This window comes from Meles meles, unplaced genomic scaffold, assembly GCF_922984935.1.
Source record: "Meles meles unplaced genomic scaffold, mMelMel3.1 paternal haplotype, whole genome shotgun sequence".
NCBI lineage: Eukaryota > Metazoa > Chordata > Mammalia > Carnivora > Mustelidae > Meles > Meles meles.
Genome location: NW_025721115.1, coordinates 786,763 through 809,300, shown reverse-complemented (window position 1 = coordinate 809,300; position 22,538 = coordinate 786,763). Strand labels below are relative to the sequence as shown.

General features: G+C 36.0%; 1 pseudogene; it reads left to right on the top strand.

The window, feature by feature from the left end:
• Nucleotides 1-19,149: 19,149 nt before the first annotated feature.
• LOC123935997 lies at nt 19,150-20,066 on the top strand (annotated as a pseudogene).
• Nucleotides 20,067-22,538: the final 2,472 nt, after the last annotated feature.

Below are 22,538 nucleotides of genomic sequence, written 5' to 3'. Positions count from 1 at the left end.
TTATGGGCGCATTTAGGCCATTCACATTGAGAGTGATTATTGAGATATAGGTTTTTATTGACATCGTGTTACCTTTGAAGTCTTTCTGTCTGTAGATTGTTTCTATATTTCTGTTCAATGATATACTTAGGATTTTTTCTCTTTTACATAACCTCCCTTAATATTTCCTGCAGTGTCAGCTTGGTGGTTGCATAGTTTTTTAAGCCTTGCCTTTCTTGGAAACTCTTTATCTCTCCACTAATTTTAAATCTTGCTGGATAGAGTATCTATCTTGCTGGATAGAGTATTATTGGCTGCATGTTCTTCTCATTTAGTACTCTGAATATATTTTGCCAGTCCTTCCTGGCTTGCCAGGTCTCTGTGGAGAGGTCTGACATTATTCTAATGGGCTTTCCTATGTATGTAAGGAGCTTCTTTGTCCTAGCTGCTTTTAAGAGGGTCTGTCTTGAAACATAATTCCTCATTTTAAATATAAGGTGTTGTGAGAACTTATAAGAATCTAAAATCTTGGGAGGAAATCTCTCTGCCAATAGTACATGAACGTTGTTTCCATTCGTGAGATTGGGAAATTTTTCATAGACAACTTCTTCCACTATATCTTCTAGAATTCTTTCTTTATCCTCCCCTTCAGGGATTCCAATAATTCTGATGTTGGAACGTTTCATGGCATCATTTATTTCCCTGATTCTGTTTTCGTGGCTTCTGAGCTGTTTGTTCCAGGCTTCCTCCTGACCCTTTCTCTCTGTTTGTCCTCCAGATCACTAATTCTATCTTCTGTCTCAGTTACCCTAGCTTTTAGAGAATTTAAATTAGATTGGAACTCATTGAGAGTATTTTGAACATCATCCCTGGTGACTTTCAGTTCTGCCCTAATCAATTCTCTTTGGTCATCCATGGCTTTCTCCAACCTAGCTATTGCCTGGAGAATTGTTAGTCTGAATTCCCTTTCTGACATATTGTCTATGTTGGTAGCCATTAGCTCTGTTGGAGAAGGTCCATCCTCTGTATTTTTCTTCTGTTGGGTATTCCTCCTCCTATTCATTTTGCTAAGAGTTGACTGAACAGATGCAGCTGGATTTATCTATCGATTGTGGTGCAGTCAAGGTGCACCCTGGAATGCTTCTGTGCAATTACGGTTCCCCTACCAAATGAGAGAAAAACAGAAAAGAAAAAGAAATAGAGTAGAAGAAAGAAAAAAAAAAAGGAAATGAAAAAAGGAAAAAAAAAAAACCACAGAGGAGAGGGAGACAGGGAAAAAATAGAAGATAAAAGAGAAGGCTCAGCCCAAATGGGCCCCAAGGTAAGATTTATGAAATATCTAAACAAAAACAGACAAAAAGCCTGATAAAAGTGTATGAGAAGATAATATGTATATATATATATATTATATATTATATATATATATATATATATATGCAAAAAAAGGGAAGAACCTCATCAGAAAGAACCCCAAGTATAAGATTTATATATTATCAGGACAACACAAATTCACAGAAACACTGGCAGAAGGAAAAATTGGGAGAGTGGTTATAAATTCTCAGTGTGGGCAAGGAAGTTTATTTTGATTCTTCCTGGATGTATGTTGATTTTTTTTTTTTTAAGGGACTCAACTTTCCTAAGTTACAGGGGGATTAGAAACTGGTTTGCCTATAGGTGTAGGATTGATTGGGGGAAAGGGGATTACCTTGAAGTTTAACTCTATATGTATATTAGAAAATAAAAATTTAAAAAGAATAAACTAGACAAAGCTAAGTTAAAATTTAAAAAAATTAAAAAATAGAAAAGCAAAAGAAAAACACGGGTGTATGTATCAAAAAGTTCAGGGAAGAAGGTTATTAAGGAATTTTATGTACTGGACATCTCAGTGTGATGGCAAATAAGTTAAAAATTATCTGTATGTATTAAAAAAAGAACCAGAATATTGGTAAAGAGATAAAAATAAAAGTTGTATTTATGAAGTAGTGGTGGTTGTTCTCTTGTAGTTTTCTTTCTTTTTTTTTTTTTTTTTTCTTCTTTCCTGCTTGGTTTTCTGGGGAGAGCCTGCCACGTGGGTTTTCAGCCAATGATGTTCCCTGAGTTAGGTCCTCCTGCTCCCCTCAGGGGGTGGGCTCTGTGGAAACTGTTTCTTTCAGGCTTTTGTTCTCTGGGGGTTTTTATGTTCTTTCATGTGTTTTCTCTTGCCTTGACAGCTTTTGATGGTTTTTGCAGTTTTAGAGGAGAGCAAACTGCACCCCGACCTTCCTCTAAGAGAGAAACCTCAGAATGCTCTGCAGAGCTGCTTGCAGAGTCGGTTCTGAGTCACGGTCCCTGGGGATGCAGGAGCTCCTCGTTGTACCCAATACCAGGGCAGTGGCGGCTGTCTGGGCAGCTTCAGACCGCCAGAGAGATTCCAAGCAGAGATTGCACACTGAGATTTTCCCACTGTCCCGGGCTGGGAATGTCTGGTATTTCCGGATGTCAGAGCTCCAGGCTAGCACCTATGAGCACCTCTCCCAGGGGAGTGTGTGGGAGGCGAGCCTTTCAGGATTACCATCTGGCCAGGCTCCCAGCCCCTCACAGGAGCTGGAACCCACTTGTTCTCAGGCATGCTGGCAGCTCAGGCATGGTGGCAGCTCAGGGACCGTGACCTGATATCTCTGCCACACTCTCTCTGGCTCAGTGCCAGGGGAGGCTGTCCTGGGTCCGGGGACTTAGGTCCCTGTCCCTAACCGCCCCGATTCCCACTATTTCCCCCTGGGATCCTTTGCTCTTCTTGTTTTTTGAGTGCTTTCAACCAGACTCCAAGTTAATGACGGTCCCCAGACTCAGGGCACTCACGTATTGGGGTATTACTTTCCAATCGGTCACCTCTGGTGGCTTTCTCCCCCTTTTGTTTATCTTCCGATATCAGTCTGATGTCCCCACTCTGCTTTACCTGCCACTGGCGTCTTCTTCTCCTGTAGAGATCCAGACGTGTATAATTCTGATCTCAGGCTGATTTCATGGGTGGTCGGAGTTCTTTGGTAGGTAATCAGCTCACTTTAGGGTACAGGTTGAAACGGCGCCTCCTCCTACATCCCCGCCATCTTGACTCCCCCTTATTCTTTCAATGTTTGGTAGAATTCCCCTCTGAAACTGTCTGGATCTGGGCTCTTGTTTGTTGGGATATTTTGGTGACTGTTTCAATCTCCTTAGTAGTTATGGGTCTGTTCAGGTTTTCTATTTCTTCCTGGTTCAGTTGTGATAGCTTATATTTATATACATTCACTATATACATTTATATATACATTTATTTTTATATATTTTTATAAATTTAATATATTTTTATATATTATATATATACATATAAATATATATATTTATGTACATTCACTATATACATTCACTATACATTTATATACATATATATTTATATACATTCACTATGAATGTATCCATTTCTTCCAGAATGTCAAATTTGCTGGCGTAATTTACTCATAATATGTCCTTCTAATTATTTGCATTTCTTTGGATGTTTGATGTGATCTCTCCTCTTTCATTCATGATTTTATTATTTTAGGTCATTTCTCTTTTCTTTTTGATAAGTCTGGCCAGGTGTTTATCAATCTTATTAATTCTTCCAAAGAACAAGCTCCTAGTTGCCCTGATCTGTTCTTTTGGTTTTTATTTCATTGATTTCTGCTCTGATCTTTATTATTTCTCTTCTCCCACTGGGCTCAGGCTACATTTGTTGTTCTTTTTCCTACTCCTCCAAGTGTAGGTTTAGATTGTGTATTTGAGAACTTTCCTGTTTCTTGAGAAAATCTTGTAGTGCCATATACTTTCCTCTTAGGATGGCCTTGGCTGTGTCCCAAAGGTTTGGGATAGTTGTGTTTTCATTTTCACTTGTTTCAATGGATTTTCCTTATTTCTTCATTAATTTCCTGGTTGACACACTCATTCCTTAGTAGACTGTTCTTTAGCTTCTATGTATTTGAGTTCTTTCCAACTTTCCTCTTGTGCTTGAGCTCTAGTTTCAAAGCATTGTTGTCTGAAAAATTGCAGGGAATGATCCCTATATTTTGGTACCATTTGAAACCTGATTTATGACCTAGGATTTGATATATGCTGGGGAATGTTCCATGTGCACTAGCGAATGCTGTGCATTCTATTGTTTTGGGATGGAATGTTCTGAATATATCTGTGGTGTCCATCTGGTCCAATGTGTCATTTAAACCCTTTCTTTCCTTGTTGATCTTTTGCTTAGATGATCTGTCCATTTCAGTGAGGGATATGTCCAAGTCCCCTACCATTATTGTTTTATTCTTCATGTGTTTCTTTGGTTTTGTTATTAATTGATTTATATAGTTGCCTGCTCCCATGTTAGGGCATAGTTATTTAAAATTGTTAGATCTTTTTGTTAGACAGACCCTTTAAGTATGATATAAGTATCCACATTTTATCAGCTAAGTCACACAGCTATTGCTTGTGTGAGTAATCAAGAAAACATACTTATCCCATATATTTGGAAGAGGTGTGTGTTTGAGAGTGAGTTAATATTTCTTAACTAATAATTTAATCTATGCAAATTCTGTTCAGTTTTTCAATACATATTATATGGGATCAGCTATTTGTCAGATATAGAAGTCAGTTTTTAATGTATATTCATTTGAGTACAGAGAGGCAGAAACAGACACAAACACAGATAATGCCACTCTATGAGAGGAAAAAGTAAAGCAAAATCAAAAATTAAACAACAACAACAACAACAAAAAAACACAAAAACTCTAATAACCCAAAAGTACAACATGTAGAAAAATGTTGGTGTATTTAAATTGGAGGAACAGGGAGAGATTGTCTTTTATAGAGACCTCTCAGTACAGAACTAAGGAAATTAAAAGTGAATATGCATATGCCTGATAATAAAGTGTTCAAAGGAATTGAACTAATTTCCTAAAGCAGGAACCTTGTAAGAATGTCCAAAAAATGAAAATTAGGAAAATATTATGGAATATAATAAAATGTATATTTATTCTAGAATTTGCATGGGTAAGTAAAAGACCCAGAATAACCAACAATATATTAAAGGGAAGAACAAAGTTGGTCCGATAAAACAGAATAGCAAGAATTGTGATAAAGCTGCAGTAATCAAGGCAGTGTGATGTTGGCAAAATAGTAGACATGTAGATCATCAGAAAAGAATAGAACCCAGAGATAGACACACACTAATATAATAACTTGATCTTCGACAAATAAGCAAAAACAAAACAAATGGAGAAATGTAGTCTTTTCAATAAAGCTGCTGGAAGAACTGCTTGTACATAAGAATTAATTCTTCATTTCTCCATAATGAGGTAGGTGAATTTCATTAGAATTGAAAACTTTTGCCATGTGAAAGACTATGTCTAGAGCGTAAGGATGTAAGAAGCACATTTTGAGATCTTACTAACAAAACCACATCTGTTATCCAAAATATTCAAATAATTTTTTTTAAGATTTTATTTATTTATTTGACTGACAGAGATCACAAGTAGGCAGGAAGGCAGGCAGAATGAAAGAGGAAGGGAAGCAGACTCCCTGCTGAGCAGAGAATCTGAAGTGGTGCTCAATCCCAGGACCCTGGGATCATGACCTGAGCCAAAGGCAGGGACTTTAACCCACTGAACCACCCAGGATCCCCTACTCAAAGAATTCTTAAAGTCAACAATAAGGAAACACCTTGATTTAAAAAAAAAATGGACCAAATACCATAAGAGACACTATACCCCCCAAATTAAATAAAAATAAATAAATAAATATAGATGGAAAATAAGCATGTGATAAGATGCTTCACATATTATGTTGCATGAAAATACATTAACATACATTGCACATCTATCAGAGTATCCAAAATCCAGAACACTAACAACAACAAATGTGGACCAGGATGTGAAGCAACAGTGACTCTCATTCACTGCTGGTAGGAAAGCAAAATTCTACAGCCATTTTCAAAAATAGCTTGTCAGTTTCTCATTAAACTCAACAAACTCTCACCACACAATCTAGCAATTATCCAAAATAATTGAAAATTCATTGTTCACACAAAAACCTCATGTGGATATTATTCATAATTGATAAAACTCAGTAGCAACCCTCAAGTCCTCCAGTAAGTGAATGGTTAAGTAAACCATTGTGTATCCAGAAAATGAAATATTGTTCTACACTAAAAGTAAACAGCACTTATCAAGACATAAAAAGACATGGAAGAACCTTAAACACATACTAAGAAATGAAAGAACCCAAACTGAAAAGGCCACATAATGTATGATTCCAGCTATATAATATTTCTTGTCAAAAGGACAAAACCATGGAGACAGGGATTGGGGAGGGATAGGGGTTAAAAAGTGGAAAACAGAAGTTTTTTGGGATGATGAATCTATCCTCTATTATACTATAGTAATGAATCCAAGTCATTATACATTTGTTCAAACCTATAGAATGTATAATACCAGGCATAACTCTTAGGTTAACCATGCTTTTTGGTAACTGAGATGAATCAGTGTGGGCTTATCAAATGTAACAAATGTAACACCATGGTGAGGGATGTTTATAATGAGTGAGACCAGGGATGTGTGGGGAAGAGGTATATGAAAATCTTTGTATCTTCCTTGCAATTTTGTTGTGAATCTGAAACTACTCTAAAAATAAAGTTTACAAAAATAAAAAGAATACAAGTGTATACATTTGGACAAATGTTACTCATAAATATAATTCATTATGATAAATAAAATACCAGAAAATTGAATCTATCAGTAGACAAGTGAATGCTATATTTAAACATACTTTAATAATTGCAGATTCCAAAGATGTACCAGTTTTAGGATTAATTCAATTTTTTTTTCATTGAAAATTATGTCATTCATGTTGTCAGCTCCTAATTTAGGTTTTACCATTAGAAGAGTAAACGACATCTTATTTTAATGTTCAGAAGCCTGCATTCTAATGAGGGACTGTGCCACGAATGCATATATAAATGTACAGATAATACAATTCAAACAATGGCAACAGTTATGTACTTAAAAACAGCAAGACAATGGATAGAATGTTATGACACACTCTGTCTGCCTGTGCTCACTCGTGCTGCTCTCTCCCTCTTTTTCTAAAAAAAAAAAAAAGGAATGCTATGGCACTCTTAAGTTGTTTGGTCAACCGAAGTTCTTTTATCAGTAATATTTGAAAAATATCTGAATGTGCTGAGGGAGCTAACTGAAGGCCATTTATGCAGAAAAGAAGTTTTAAGAGAGGGAACAGCAGTGCAAAGACCTTGAGACCATGAGGAAAAACAAACAGGACAGCAGTACAAATCCAGTGAGGGAGGGGCATACTATGGGTAAGTTCTGAGATAAGCAATTTATGGAAGTTTATACGATTTGGTTTTATTTAAAATCTATTGGATAAATTTCAGTAGAGAAATGTGTCACCTGGCTAATTTTTCTAGAGAATACTTCTGGATGTGTCATGGAGATATCTTAGAAGAAAAAAAAAAAGATGAAAATCAGAAGAATGGTTAAAAGTTCTTCACGGTACCAAGGCAAGGGACAATGGTGTCTGAGTCTAAGAATCTGCAGGGGAGATGCTAAGAAGTGAATGTATGGAACCTGTTCTAAAGATGCAGTGAACAGCTATGCTGGCAAATTAGATATAAGGTAAGATGTGGGTCATATATACAGTGTATATATATATACAGTGTATATATATTACTCAGTAATATATGCCTCGGTACCAAGGCAAGGGACAATGGTGTCTGAGTCTAAGAATCTGCAGGGGAGATGCTAAGAAGTGAATGTATGGAACCTTTTCTAAAGATACAGTGAACAGCTATGCTGGCAAATTAGATATAAGGTAAGATGTGGGTCATATATACAGTGTATATATATATACAGTGTATATATATTACTCAGTCATCAGAAAGAATGAATTCCTACCATTGACATTGACGTGGATGAAATGAGAGTATTATACTAAGTGAAATAAGTTAACCAGAGAAAGAAAATTATTATACACTTTCACTCATATGTGGAATATAAGGTATAGTTCTGAAGACAATACAGGAAAGGAGGGAAAACTGAATGGACAAACCATGAAAAACTCTTGACTCTGGGAAACAAATCGAGATTTGGAGATAGAGGGGAAGGTAGGGGATTGGGTAATATTGTGATGGGCATTAATGCAGGCACATGGTGTGATAAGCCCTGGATGTCATTTGCAACTAATGAATCATTGAATATTATATCAAAACCTAATAATGTAGTGTATGTTGGCTAATTGAATTTAAATTAAAAAAATATGTTAGAGAAAGAGAAGAGTCAATAATGTTTTTAAATTAGAGAAAAACTATGACATCACACAAATGGGGATAAAATTTTTGTTAAACAGGAATACAAATTCCCATAGAAAACTAAAAGCAGGGCGCCTGGGTGGCTCAGTGGGTTAAGCCGCTGCCTTCGGCTCAGGTCGTGATCTCAGGGTCCTGGGATCGAGTCCGGCATCAGGCTCTCTGCTCAGCAGGGAGCCTGCTTCCCTGTCTCTCTCTCTGCCTGCCTCTCTGTCTACTTGTGACCTCTCTCTGTCAAATAAATAAATAAAATCTTAAAAAAAAGAAAACTAAAAACAACACACACACACACACACACACACACACACACACATTTTTTGTATTGCAGTCCAAAAAGAGTCTATAGTATAGTAAAAGCCATAGTTATATTGTACGAAAAAATAAAACACTTAATAGTATCAGGGCATTAAATACCAGATAACATGCATTTTTAAAAAGATTTTATTTATTGATTAGACAGAGAGATAGAGAGCATAAGTAAACAGAGTGACAGGCAGAAGGAGAGGGAGAAGCAGGTCCTCCACTGAGCAGGGAGTCCAGTGCAGGCTCAATTCCAGGATCCTGGGATCATGACGTGAGCCAAAGGCAGCCGCCTAACTGAATAAGCCACCCAGAAGCCCAAAAGGTAACATGCATTTATCTCAACATTATCCTAGAAGCAGCGACCATGCATAGGGGTAGTAATTATCTCTGAAAACAAATGAACAAAAATATTAGCTTTTCCAAAACAAGCAAAATCAATCATTGTGTATGATATAAATTATCTAGAATATAGTTGGATTTTACTGGGAAACCGTAAGAATGATTAGAAAGTGTAGGAGACACCCAATTAATATAGAAAAATGACAGACCCTAGAGAGTTAGAAATTCTACTTTATGGTTACAAATGTACCAAAACTTACACGTCTTGAACATAAATTCGTCAAGAAATTTGTAGTATTTATATATGGTCAATTTTTCCCTGGAACTTTGTGAAGGAGGAGGTAAGTAAATGTATTATGTTTCTACAAGTTAAGGACGATTATAGAGTATAGGATAGAACATACAATTGTAACTCCATTCCAATGGACTCCATAAAAGTTGTGGAATTCTAATTCAAATTATAATTTTTCTAGGGTCCTTTTGGGGGTATTCATTTGAATTTGAAGTGCAGGGATATCATGATGAAGCTACATACACAAATAACACATTTCCATGAATAATTATCATGTTCTAATATGCACCCTTAACCCACTACCCAGTGCACATTTTTAAAATCTGCTACATCACATCCTTGAATACCTGTCTCTAACAATATGAGTTTGCTTGCTTGCTTTCTCTCTTTCTTTCTTTTCTTCTTTCTTTAAAATGTAGGCCTCTTTCAATATGTGTATTATTCCATAATATAGTCTTAAACATTTAACGACAATTTCTTAATTTAATAAAATACTCAATGCTAAAAGTTCAATGATTCGTGTACATATATGTACAAATCATAATCCAGAAGAAATGCATCTAGTTAATTTAATACATTTTAAGTCTCTTTTAGTATATACATTATCCTCCTCATTTAAAAATAGTATTATCTGTTAAAGAAGCTGAGTTATTTATTCTATAGAATAACATTCACCCTAGATTTTTCTGGTTTAATATCCATATTGTTAAGGAGCAAGAACTTTGTTTATTGCTTGTGGATTATTCCAAGTAATATAAGAGAGAAATCAGCAACATGAACTTACTGTTAGTTAGCAGAATATATTGTAAAATGCTGTTATAAGTGAAGAGTATAGTTCTCATGTAATAAATAAACAAACAGTACAGAGGATCAGAATTCAAAGCCCTGAAGATAACACAAATGAATTTAACACAAAAGAAGGGAAGGCTACACAAAAAAATGATGATAACAGTGTGTTATTGAAAAGCATAACCAGGAAAATTGGTGAGTCAATCTGGAATAAAAAAAATTCAGATTCTACAATTAACACCAAATTCCCAAATTAACTTCAAATAGGTTAAACTTCAAAATTTTCACTCTGAAATCATAAAAGTACTAGAAAAATATAGATATTTTTGTTTTATTATTTTCTGAAAAGGGGAGTCATCTTTTCTTAACATGACACATAAAAGAAACCCTACAAAATCTACTTAAAGTATTTTGAAATTTAAGAAATGAACTTTTAGTTCTGGGTGCAATTGTAAATGGGATTGACTCCTTAATTTCTCTTTCTTCTGTCTTTTTGTTGGTGTACAGAAATGCAACTGGTTTCTGTGCATTGATTTAATATCCTGACACTTTACTGAATTCCTGTACAAGTTCTAACAGCTATAAGATACCTAGGAATAAACCTAACCAAAGAGGCTAAGAATCTATATGCAGAAAACTATAAAGTACTCATGAAAGAAATTGAGGAAGACACAAAGAAATGGAAAAATGTTCCATGCTCCTGGATTGGAAGAATAAATATTGTGAAAATGTCCATGCTACCTAAAGCAATCTACACATTTAAGGCAATCCCTATCAAAATACCATCCATTTTTTCCAAAGAAATGGAACAAATAATCCTCAAATTTATATGGAACCAGAAAAGACCTCAAATAGCCAAAGGAATATTGAAAAAGAAAGCCAAAGTTGGTGGCATCACAATTCCGGACTTCAAGCTCTATTACAAAGCTGTCATCATCAAGACAGCATGGTACTGGCACAAAAACAGACATATAGATCAATGGAACAGAATAGAGAGCCCAGAAATCGACCCTCAACTCTAGGGTCAACTAATCTTCGACAAAGCAGGAAAGAATGTCCAATGGAAAAAAGACAGCCTCTTCAATAAATGGTGCTGGGAAAATTGGACAGCCACATGCAGAAAAATGAAATTGGACCATTTCCTTACACCACACACGAAAATAGACTCCAAATGGATGAAGGACCTCAATGTGAGAAAGGAATCCATCCAAATCCTTGAGGAGAATGCAGGCAGCAACCTCTTCGACCTCAGCCGCAGCAACATCTTCCTAGGAACAATGGCAAAGGCAAGGGAAGCAAGGGCAAAAATGAACTATTGGGATTTCATCAAGATCAAAAGCTTTTGCACAGCAAAGGAAACAGTTAACAAAACCAAAGACAACTGACAGAATGGGAGAAGATATTTGCAAACGACATATCAGATAAAGGACTAGTATCCAAATTCTATAAGGAACTTAGTAAACTGAACACCCAAAGAACAAACAATCCAATCAAGAAATGGGCAGAGGACATGAACAGACATTTCTGCAAAGAAGACATCCAGATGGCCAATAGACACATGAAAAAGTGCTCCACATCACTCGGCATCAGGGAAATAGAAATCAAAACCACAATGAGATATCACCTCACACCAGTCAGAATGGCTAAAATGAACAAGTCAGGAAATGACAGATGCTGGCGAGGATGCGGAGAAAGGGGAACCCTCCTCCACTGTTGGTGGGAATGCAAGCTGGTGCAACCACTCTGGAAAACAGCATGGAGGTTCCTCAAAATATTGAAAATAGAACTACCCTATGACCCAGCAATTGCACTACTGGGTATTTACCCTAAAGATACAAACGTAGTGATCCGAAGGGGCACGTGCACCCGAATGTTTATAGCAGCAATGTCGATAATAGCTAAACTATGGAAAGAACCTAGATGTCCATCAACAGATGAATGGATAAAGAAGAGGTGGTATATATACACAGTGGAATACTATGCAGTCATCAAAAGAAATGAAATTTTGCCATTTGCAATTACGTGGATGGAACTAGAGGGTATCATGCTTAGTGAAATAAGTCAATCAGAGAAAGACAACCATCATATGATCTCCCTGATATGAGGACATGGAGATGCAACATGGGGGGTTAGGGAGATAGGAGAAGAATAAATGGCACTCAATGGGATTGGGAGGGAGACAAATCATCAGTGACTCTTAATCTCACAAAACAAACTGAGGGTTTCTGGGGGGAGGGGGTGTTGGGATAGGGGGAGTGGGGTCATTGACATTGGGGAGGGTATGTTCTGTGGTGAGTGCTGTGAAGTGTGCAAACCTGGCGATCCACAGACCTGTACCCCTGGGGATAAAAATACATTATATGTTTATAAAAAATAAGAAATAAATAAAAAATTAAAAAAATTAATGACAATTGATATGTCTCATCATCTAGAAGAAAAGAATATTTTATGTGAATATCTTTTTCTTTAGTTTCATAGGCATGACTTGGTGAAAGAATTCTTCACAGTCTAAAACACACACTTCAAATGGTTGCTTAGTCCGCTGAGTCCTCTGAGGTCAAAAGAAATTATAGTGACTTCATGAGTTTAATTCAACTTACATTTAAAAAAGAAAACATGGGATTAGTCTCAAACATATTATTTAAGGAAATACATTTCATTTTGATGATTATGTAGATTGAATTCTCTTATGCTTCTGATTTGTGCATAACTCAGTTGGGACTATTTCAGAGATAGCTTTACAATTAATATATTTCTTTTTTTTTAAAGATTTTATTTATTTATTTGACAGATAGAGATCACAAGTAGGGAGAGAGGCAGGCAGAGAGAGAGAGAGAGGAGGAAGCAGGCTCCCTGCCAAGCAGAGAGCCCAATGCGGGGCTCAATCCCAGGACCCTGGGATCATGACCTGAGTGAAAGGCAGAGGCTTTAACCCACTGAGCCACCCAGGTGCCCCACAATTAACATATTTCTTAAATGATCTATAAAAAGAGCATGGGTGTAAGTATTTGAGATTTTTTTGGTCATATTAAATTTGAATCATCACAGGTTTACAAGGAAAATGGGTGTGGAAGTCATCTTGCCATAGTGTTATAGGATCTGAGTTTGATAGCAATATATACCTCCTTCTTAAAAAAGCATAACCTTGGAATAACCTTGTGTTCTTAATTGGGCTAGTGAACATGTATATTATTTCTTATTTAAATCTTAATATTTTACATTATGGTTATCACTAATTTTTACCCCAAAATATTTTTGAAATGATAAATGTGTGTAATATAGGTAAAGGATTTCAGAAAATAAAAATACATGGTGAGAATTTTATGCAGTTCTATTACAATAAAGTATTAAGTAAGTTGTATGGTTTCAAACAAGTCCTGGTTTTTATTAATAATATCATTCTGATATTTACTTTATCACTGCCTAGTATTATGAAGTAGGGAGCAGAGTTTCTATATGCTTGGCTTTAATTCTTACTCATTTCTTTAGTTTCTATCTGCTGACATGATTTATCTGAGAATTTTAATTAAACAAATGGACATTAAATATTTTAATAAAGTAGAATTTAATATTCAGGGAACATTGGAGAACGGTATGGAAATACATGTCAGGAGAGATAAAGATCAGAAGTTATAATGATATTAACTACAAATATGCTTCTATGTTTGATAAAGATGTTTAGTTATGAACTTTTAATTTTCCGTTTATGGATCTCATATTTCGTTCTCAAATATTTTATGATGTATCTAATATTAATATTGAAACTTTACACTTTCTAAAGGTTCTGATTTGGATCAAACACACTTTGTTTATTTATTTATTATTCATTAATGTATTCATTCCCCAGTGCCTTTGTCCTGATAGCTCTGGGATGATTCAAAGTCAATGTAATGCCAAATAAATCTCAAATGTGTACATCTATATGATATTTCCAGAAATCCTTTACATAATATCTGCACGACTCAGGCAGGTCAGAACTATCTGAAGTAAAATACACGGGCATATAAGAAAAAATACATATAATTCAGTCTGCATAATCATTGATATAAAACACTTTCATTAAAATATAGTTTCTGAGACTACTGGAAGGTTTTACTTGTAAACATGAATACATGGATCAAGGCACTGCAATTATCTTCTAACTCATTTCAGTGGAATCAGTAGGCTAAACACTTATTTGATGGCTCAGAGTTTTTTACTGTGAATGATAGTTCTTTGCCATCACCATGCCATGTCTGAGAGTGGGAAGAAAAAAAAAAAAACAGATCTAACCTTGAAAGCAATTTTCCCACTAGATCCACAGACACATAAATTGTATTTCACCAGGACCGGGGCAGCTCAGTAAGTTAAATGCCTGCTTTCGGGTCAGGCCATGATCCCAAGACCCTGGCATTGATCCCCAAGTCTGGCTCTCTGCTCAGTGGGGAGTCAGCTTCTCCCTCCCCCTCTGCTCTCCACACCCACCCCTCATGCTCGCTCTCACTCTCTCATAAATAAATGAATAAAATCTTAAATAAAATAGAACTGGGTTGCACTACGACAACTATTGAAGGGTTTGAGCAATGAAGGGCATGCCTCCGTTCCGAATCCACCTTCATTTATGCAGAAGGGTAATCAGGAAAAGAGAATAATAACAGTAAAAACAACACCAAAAAGAAGTATTTTTTAAATTTTTTTATTTGTTTATTTACAGCATAACAGTGTTCATTGTTTTGGCATAACACCCAGTGCTCCATGCAGTACGTGCCCTCGCTATTACCCACCACCTGGTTCCTCAACCTCCCACCCCTCCCCCCGCCCCTTCAAAACCCTCTGGTTGTTTTTCAGAGTCCATAGTCTCTCATGGTTCATCTCCCCTTCCAGTTTCCCTCAACTCCCTCTCCTCTCCATCTCCCCATGTCCTCCGTGTTATTTGTTATGCTCCACAAATAAGTGAAACCATATGATACTTGACTCTCTCTGCTTGACTTACTTCGCTCAGCATAATCCCCTCCAGTCCCGTCCATGTTGCTACAAAAGCTGGGTATTCATCCTTTCTGATGGAGGCATAATACTCCATCGTGTATATGTACCACATCTTCCTTATCCATTCATCCGTTGAAGGGCATCTTGGTTCTTTCCACAGTTTGGCGACCGTAGCCATTGCTGCAATAAACATCGGGGTACAGATGGCCCTTCTTTTCACTACATCTGTACCTTTGGGGTAAATACCCATCAGTGCAATTGCAGGGTCATAGGGAAGCTCTATTCTTAATTTCTTCAGGAGTCTCCACACTGTTCTCCAAAGTGGCTGCACTAACTTGCATTCCCACAAACAGTGGAAGAGGGTTCCCCTTTCTCCACATCCTCTCCAACACACGTTGTTTCCTGTCTTGCTAATTTTGGCCATTCTAACTGGTGTCAGGTGGTATCTCAATGTGGTTTTAATTTGAATCTCCCTGATGGCTAGTGATGATGAACATTTTTTCACGTGTCTGATAGTCATTTGTATGTCTTCATTGGAGAAGTGTCTGTTCATATCTTCTGCCCATTTCTCGATATGATTATCTGTTTTGTGTGTGTTGAGTTTGAGAAGTTCTTTATAGATCCTGGATATCAACCTTTTGTCTGTACTGTCATTTGCAAATATCAAAAAGAAGTATTTTTTGGGTGTTCTGTGCCAGGCAATATTGTGAATTGCTTGCCTACACTTATTAATTTAATTATCCAAAATCATCCTCAGCTCTATGTACCATCACCATTCACAATAGAAAAGTGGGAGCAAACCTCAGAAAAAAAGAAAACAAACAATTCTGATTATCCTATATATGTTGGTAAGCCATTCTTCCTTAGTCCTATTCCATCAGCACATTCCACTTTGACTCTCTTGCTAAATGTTGGAAAACGGAGGACACACACCCATTTTTATAACACGGGAAGGTTTTGTTTTGTCTGTTTTGTTTTGTTTTCTTTTGAGCCAGACTCTGAGCTTTTCATAACAATCCTAAGTAGTTTACATTTGTTACTTATAATACATTTAAAATAGTTTTTGTGAACAATATCAAGTTCAAATAAAAAAAAACAAATACCATCATTACTAAAAGTATTTGATCTAAATTTAGATGTTGAATTATCTTTTTTATTGTGTTATGTTAGTCACCATACAATACATCATTAGTCTTTTTTTTTAAGACTTTATTTATTTGTTTGACGGACAGAGAGAGAGAGAGAGAGATCACAAGTAGGCAGAGAGCAAGCAGAGGGGGAGGGGGAAGCAGCCTCCCTGCTTAGCAGAGAGCTCAATGCAGGGCTTAATCCCAGGACCCTGAGATCATCACTTGAGCCTAAGGCAGAGGTTTAACCCAGTGAGCACCAGGTGCCCCACATCATCAGTTTCCGATGTAGTGTTCAATGAGTCATTGTTTGTGTATAGCACCTATTGCTCCATGCAATATGTGCCCTCCTTTTTTTTTTTTTTTTTAGATTTATTTATTTGACAGACAGAGATTACAAGTAGGCAGAGAGGCAGGCAGAGAGAGAGAGAGGAGGAAGCAGGCTCCCAGCCAAGCAGAGCCCGATGTGGGGCTCGATCCCAGGACCCTGGGATCATGACCTGAGCTGAAGGCAGAGGCTTTAACCTGCTGAGCCACCCAGGCGCCCCCAATATGTGCCCTCCTTAATAGCCACCACTAGACTCACCCACCCTCCCACCCTCCTCCCTTCTAACACTCTGAGTTTGTCTTTTGGAGGGGGATAGGAACCATGAGAGACTGTGGACTCCAGGAATGATCTTAAAGGTAGTAAAGACATCAGCTTTAGGGACGTTGGCTTGTACAGACCCTTCCAAAGATCCTATCTTAACTGAACGTTGTATTTTTTTTTTCTTAAAGAAAGCACCAAAGACTGTCCATTTCAGGATTCTGAAATTATAGTTTTGTCCCATGATAGTCTTAAGTTATTTCCAGCAATGACTAACCTTGATGTAAGTGTTGATGACTTATGGGATTCAAACTTTATTTAAAAGCTGAGATCTGAATTACATAATTCCTTTTTGTCCCCTCTGAGGACAAGCAGGTGTGATTTATTGCTGACATTTTCTTTGGGGAGAAAGCCTTTTCACAACTAAGTCATTTTATAGGAAAGTAAGAGTCACTAAATTTTTTTTTCCATTTTATTTATTTTTTCAGCGTAACAGTATTCATTCTTTTTGCACAACACCCATTGCTCCATGCAAAACGTGCCCTCCCCATTACCCACCACCTGTTCCCCCAACCTCCCACCCCTGACCCTTCAAAACCCTCAGGTTGTTTTTCAGAGTCCATAGTCTCTTATGGTTCGCCTCCCCTTCCAAATTTTTTTTTAATAAACATATAATGTATTTTTATCCCAGGGGTACAGGTCTGTGAATACAATAAAGTGTTTTATAAGTTCTATGTTTTCAGATGAGTCCTGGTTATTATTAATACTTTCATTTTGATATTTACCTTCTCACTGCCTAATAATATTTAAGGAGATGACATAGTTTCTATACGTTAGGCTTTCATTCCTACTCATTTCTTTATTTTCTATCTGTGGATATGATTATCTGACACTTTTGAATTAAAAAATGGATATTAAATATTTTAATAAAGTAGAATTTAAAATTCAGGGGAAGTTGGGGGATGATAATGTGGGAATATGTGTCAGCTGTGATAAAAATTAGAAGAGGTTTTATTATGATGAAAATAACTACAAATATAATTGCTTATTAGTTAAATTTGTTTTGGTGTAAGTGTTCAACTTTCAGTTTATGGATCTCCTATTTAATTTGTTCTTAAATCTTCCATGATGATTCTAAATTTTAATATTGGTACTTCTTTCTTACCAAAATTTCTGGTTTTGGATTACACATACTTAATACAGTATTGTTCTTAGAAGTGTTTAAGATAGTGCTATCCGTAATTACTTTGCTCATATTGGATTTCCAAGCCATTGCTTAATACACCAGTGGTATATTGTAATTATATTTATTTAGGATTGAGAATTGTAAGTTTTAAATTAGTGAACATAATATCATACAAGCTGTCATTCCTCAATGTTTACTTTTTATTAAAGGGAATTGAGCCACTCATTAGGAATTTTAACTGTATGTAGAAATTTATCCTGGAAGTTGTAGTAGGATTCTGGGAGTAATGTTTTTTTTTTCTTTTGGGGAAAGAAGATGCATGATATATTTTACGTGCCTCTAATTGCAACTCCAACTTTGGCACACATTCCTCATCTATCAGGAGAAATATTTTCTTGATGTATAACACATTAAATGTTGCATAGCTTAAAATTAACTTCTTCATATTTATGGAAATGTTTTTACAGCATTCAATGTTTTTAGTATTTAGCATAGTATTATTTTTTGGAAACAGAACTGGCAAAAAAACCTGATTAGAAAATATGTATATGTTTTACAAAGGCCTAAGTATTCTGTAATTATTGAAATGTTTTGTATTCATACTTTATTACTGCTGTTATAGACTAAAGTTGAGTGATTTAACATTGTGGAGAACTTCTTACAGCATTCAATGGTTCACGTGCATACCACAGTATTATCCTTGGATTCAGAGATGGAAGGAAGCTGGAATAAAGAACTCTTTTTATGCTTAACAAATGGCCTAAGCATTCTGTACTTTTCCAAAAGAAAGTAAGACGAGGAAACATGTATTTTTCAAACTGGACAGAAATTTAAATTACTTTTAGGATGCCCATAAAAACACTGGGAAATTGATTGGGATTAATTCATCTAGTGATCAAAAGAGAAAAAAAAAGTGAAGGCTAAGGGAAATTGAGCAACCTTACATTCTCTAAAATGTGCCCTGTGTGTAACGATTTTGACTAAACTCTGATTTTGACTAAACTCTGATCATACAGGACTTACTCTCTGAAAGTTACTGTAATAAGATAATTTGTTTTCCCCTCATCTAAGGAAGAAAATAGAAGTGGCGTACGGTCTTGAAATTTCATTTGGCTGAGAAAATGCTATGGAGGCAATAAAAGCATGTAGTAATAATCACTTTCTTTTTCCTTAAAGGATTTTCATGGAATCTCGGGATATGATCTGTTCTGATGTGTTTCAGTTTAAACTATGAAGACGGGAAACCAATGTGTAGAAACAGATTTTATACTTTCTGGTCTTTTCCAATATGGTCAAATGGACACTTTCCTCTTTGTTGCCATTGTAACCCTCTTTTCAGTGGCTCTGGTGGGGAATATCATACTGGTCCTTCTCATTCAGTTGGACATCATACTCCACACTCCAATGTCCTACTCAGTCAGCTCTCCTTTATTGACATGATGTACATCTCCACCACCGTGCCCAAGATGACCACTGACTTCCTGACAAAGAGTAAGACCATTACATTTTTAGGTTGTGAAATTCAAGCATTTGTATTCTTGACACTTGTTGGAACTGAAGCCCTTCTCCTTGGTTTCATGTCCTATGATTGATATGTAGCCATCTGTCACCCTTTACACTATCCTGTACTTATGAGCAAGAATATCTGTTGGTTCATGGTCACATGCACATGGGGCAGTAGCTCTATCAATGCTTTAGTGCATACGTTGTATGCTTTTCAACTTCCATTTTGTAGGTCTCGAATTGTTAACCACCTTTTCTGTGAAGTTCCATCTCTGGTACCACTGGTGTGTCAGGATACTTCCCAGTATGAGCATACAATCCTCCTAAGTGGGTTTATCATTCTGCTGCTACCATTCATGGCCATTCTAGCTTCCTATGTCCGTATACTTACTGTGGTGTTCCAGGTGAGCTCAGGTAAAGGACAGACAAAAGCTATCTCCACTTGTTCCTCTCACCTAATTGTGGCAAGCCTATTTTATATGACTACCCTCTCCACCTATGCAAGGCCACACTCCTTGCATTCTCCAGAACAGGATAAGGCAGTGGCAGTGTTTTACACCATCATCACACCTCTTCTGAATCCATTCATCTACAGCCTGAGAAATAAAGAGGTTACTGGTGCCCTGAAAAGACTGTTGGCATAATTGATATTTGTACAGGATATGTCACTTTAGGAACCCCTTATTGATTGAGATTGACCAATATAGATCACTTTACCTAGAATACTGTTTGGAATATGTTAATCTAAAGGATATTTATGCAATAAATTGATAAATATATTGATTCTTGCTCATTTCAGGATGGCTTAATCATAGTTATTGAAGCTACATGCTTTTCCAAATTGAAACCTCGAAAAAATGGTGTTATTGTCAACAGTATTTGGCTTCTGGGAATACATTTCAACTGTTAACTCAATGTTTGCATCTTGAATCATGTATTTTGTAATGTCCTCCTTAATGTCTGAATGTAGTGAGTAGGAAATATACTATACTCAAGCACGTGATATTAAAAGTATAATAAGGAAACTGTAATATATGTCACTGTAAGTAGTTCACTCATGTCTACATTCATTCAAAAGTGATGTACGGTTATGTCTGTTGTGCTAGTATAGACACTGGTGATGTGGCAGTAAACAATGATAAAAACTGACAGAATGCTCTGATCTCATTAAGATTTCATTCCATTGCAGGGGGACATAATAAAATAAAATAAAATAAAATAAAACAAAATAAAATAAAACAACATAAAGTAAGATAGGATAAAATAAGATAAAACAAAACAGACTTGAAAAATCTGGAGTACACCAACCAGTAGTAACTATTAGGGGCAAAAAAAAAAAAGTTAAAAATTGGCTTAGAGAAAGTGAGAGAATTTTCTGGTTTTATATATAATAGTCCAATGTAGGGACAACCAAGAGAATGATAGTTGGTCAAAAATTGAATGGAAATGAGTTAATAATTCATACAGATTTCTCATTAGGAATGCTCTAGGCATAGGAGGAAGCCAATGAAAATGTCTTAAAGAGTAAACAAGCATGGCAAGTAAATGAAAATCAAAGTATAACATCAAAGCTAATGGAAAAAAGACAGAAATTGTAGAAATGAATGACGATAATGGAGGATTTAAAATGTTAGGTTGACCATGGTAAGCATTTGGGCTTTAATCCAAGAAAATTGGCAGGCATTGGTGTGGTTCTACAGAAAACTGAAAATCACAATTGTGTTTCCATTACAGGAGCACAGTTGTTAAAAGATACTGCCTTGGATAAAAGTGGTAATGGTAGAGTAGCAAGAACTGGCCAGTCTCTGGAAATAGTGGAAAGCAGACATTTGAGACTTATGGTGAGATTATGATGTGCAGTGTGAGGTAATTAGAAAAGCAGAGAATTGAGGGGAACCTGACTGGCTCAGTCAGTAGAGCATGAAACCTCTCATCTTGGGATTGTGAATTCTAGCCCCGGGTTGGGTTTAGAGATTACTTAAAAATAAAATGTTAAAAAAAAAAGTATAGCAGATAATCGGGCTAAGAGACTGTAATAAACAACTGGAAGTAAGAAATCGTTATTATCACCATTGAGGAAAAACACAGGAACAACATTTCCATCACCCACTTCCTTAGTGCTCCTTCACTACTAGCACCTCAACTATGCAGTGGTCATTATTCTGACTCCCATCAACATTAAATGGAAACCCTTACTAATATAATCAAACAACAACTTCTCTGGAGCTTCCAGGTTCTTTTTTTTTTTGTTTTCAATGTTAACAGAAGCTATATATATATATACCTTGGTAATACAAGGAATAATGCTATTGTTTTTATTGCTGAGTTGAACTCCATTGTACAAATATATTATGATTGCCTTCATAGGATCATTTGATATTTTCATCTATTATGAATAAAAATGTTATATCCCTCTCTACACAAAAATATTCTTTGGGAAACATTCACTCAATTATTTTATTGTATTCCTAGGCATAAAACTGTTTGGTCATAGGTAAGATATATGTTTAATAAAAAAATAAACAGTTGTATTAATATCAAATATTCTAATCAAAATATTGAAACTTCTTGGTGCTTAAGGGTTGGGAAAGTAATGGTTTGATGCTAAATTTAAATACATATTTTTTGTGAAATACTTTAGAGACACATTGATATCAACTGTGTGTTTGCTATTAATAAATTCTATAAGAATTTAAATTTTGTTAGGACCACTCATTCTTGGTTCAAGATAAGTTACTGTATTTGGCCCATAAATATTTTTCTTAATGTAGCTTATTTGTTTAGAATATACTATGCATCTGTAAGTCAACCACCAATCCAATAATTAAAACATTGTTAAATGTTTTAGAAATTGTGGAGCATAATGAATAACATGGAGGACATTGGGAGAAGGAGAGGAGAAGGGAGTTGGGTGAAATCAGAGGGGGAGATGAACCATGAGAGACTGTGGACCCTGAGAAACAAACTGAGGGTTTTGGAGGTGAGGGGAGTGAGCCTGGTGGTGGGTTTTAAGGAGGGCATGCATTGCATGGAGCACTGGGTGTGATGCATAAACAATGAATCTTGGAACACTGAAAAAATAAAATAAAGTTAAAATGTCAAAAAAAAAAGAAATT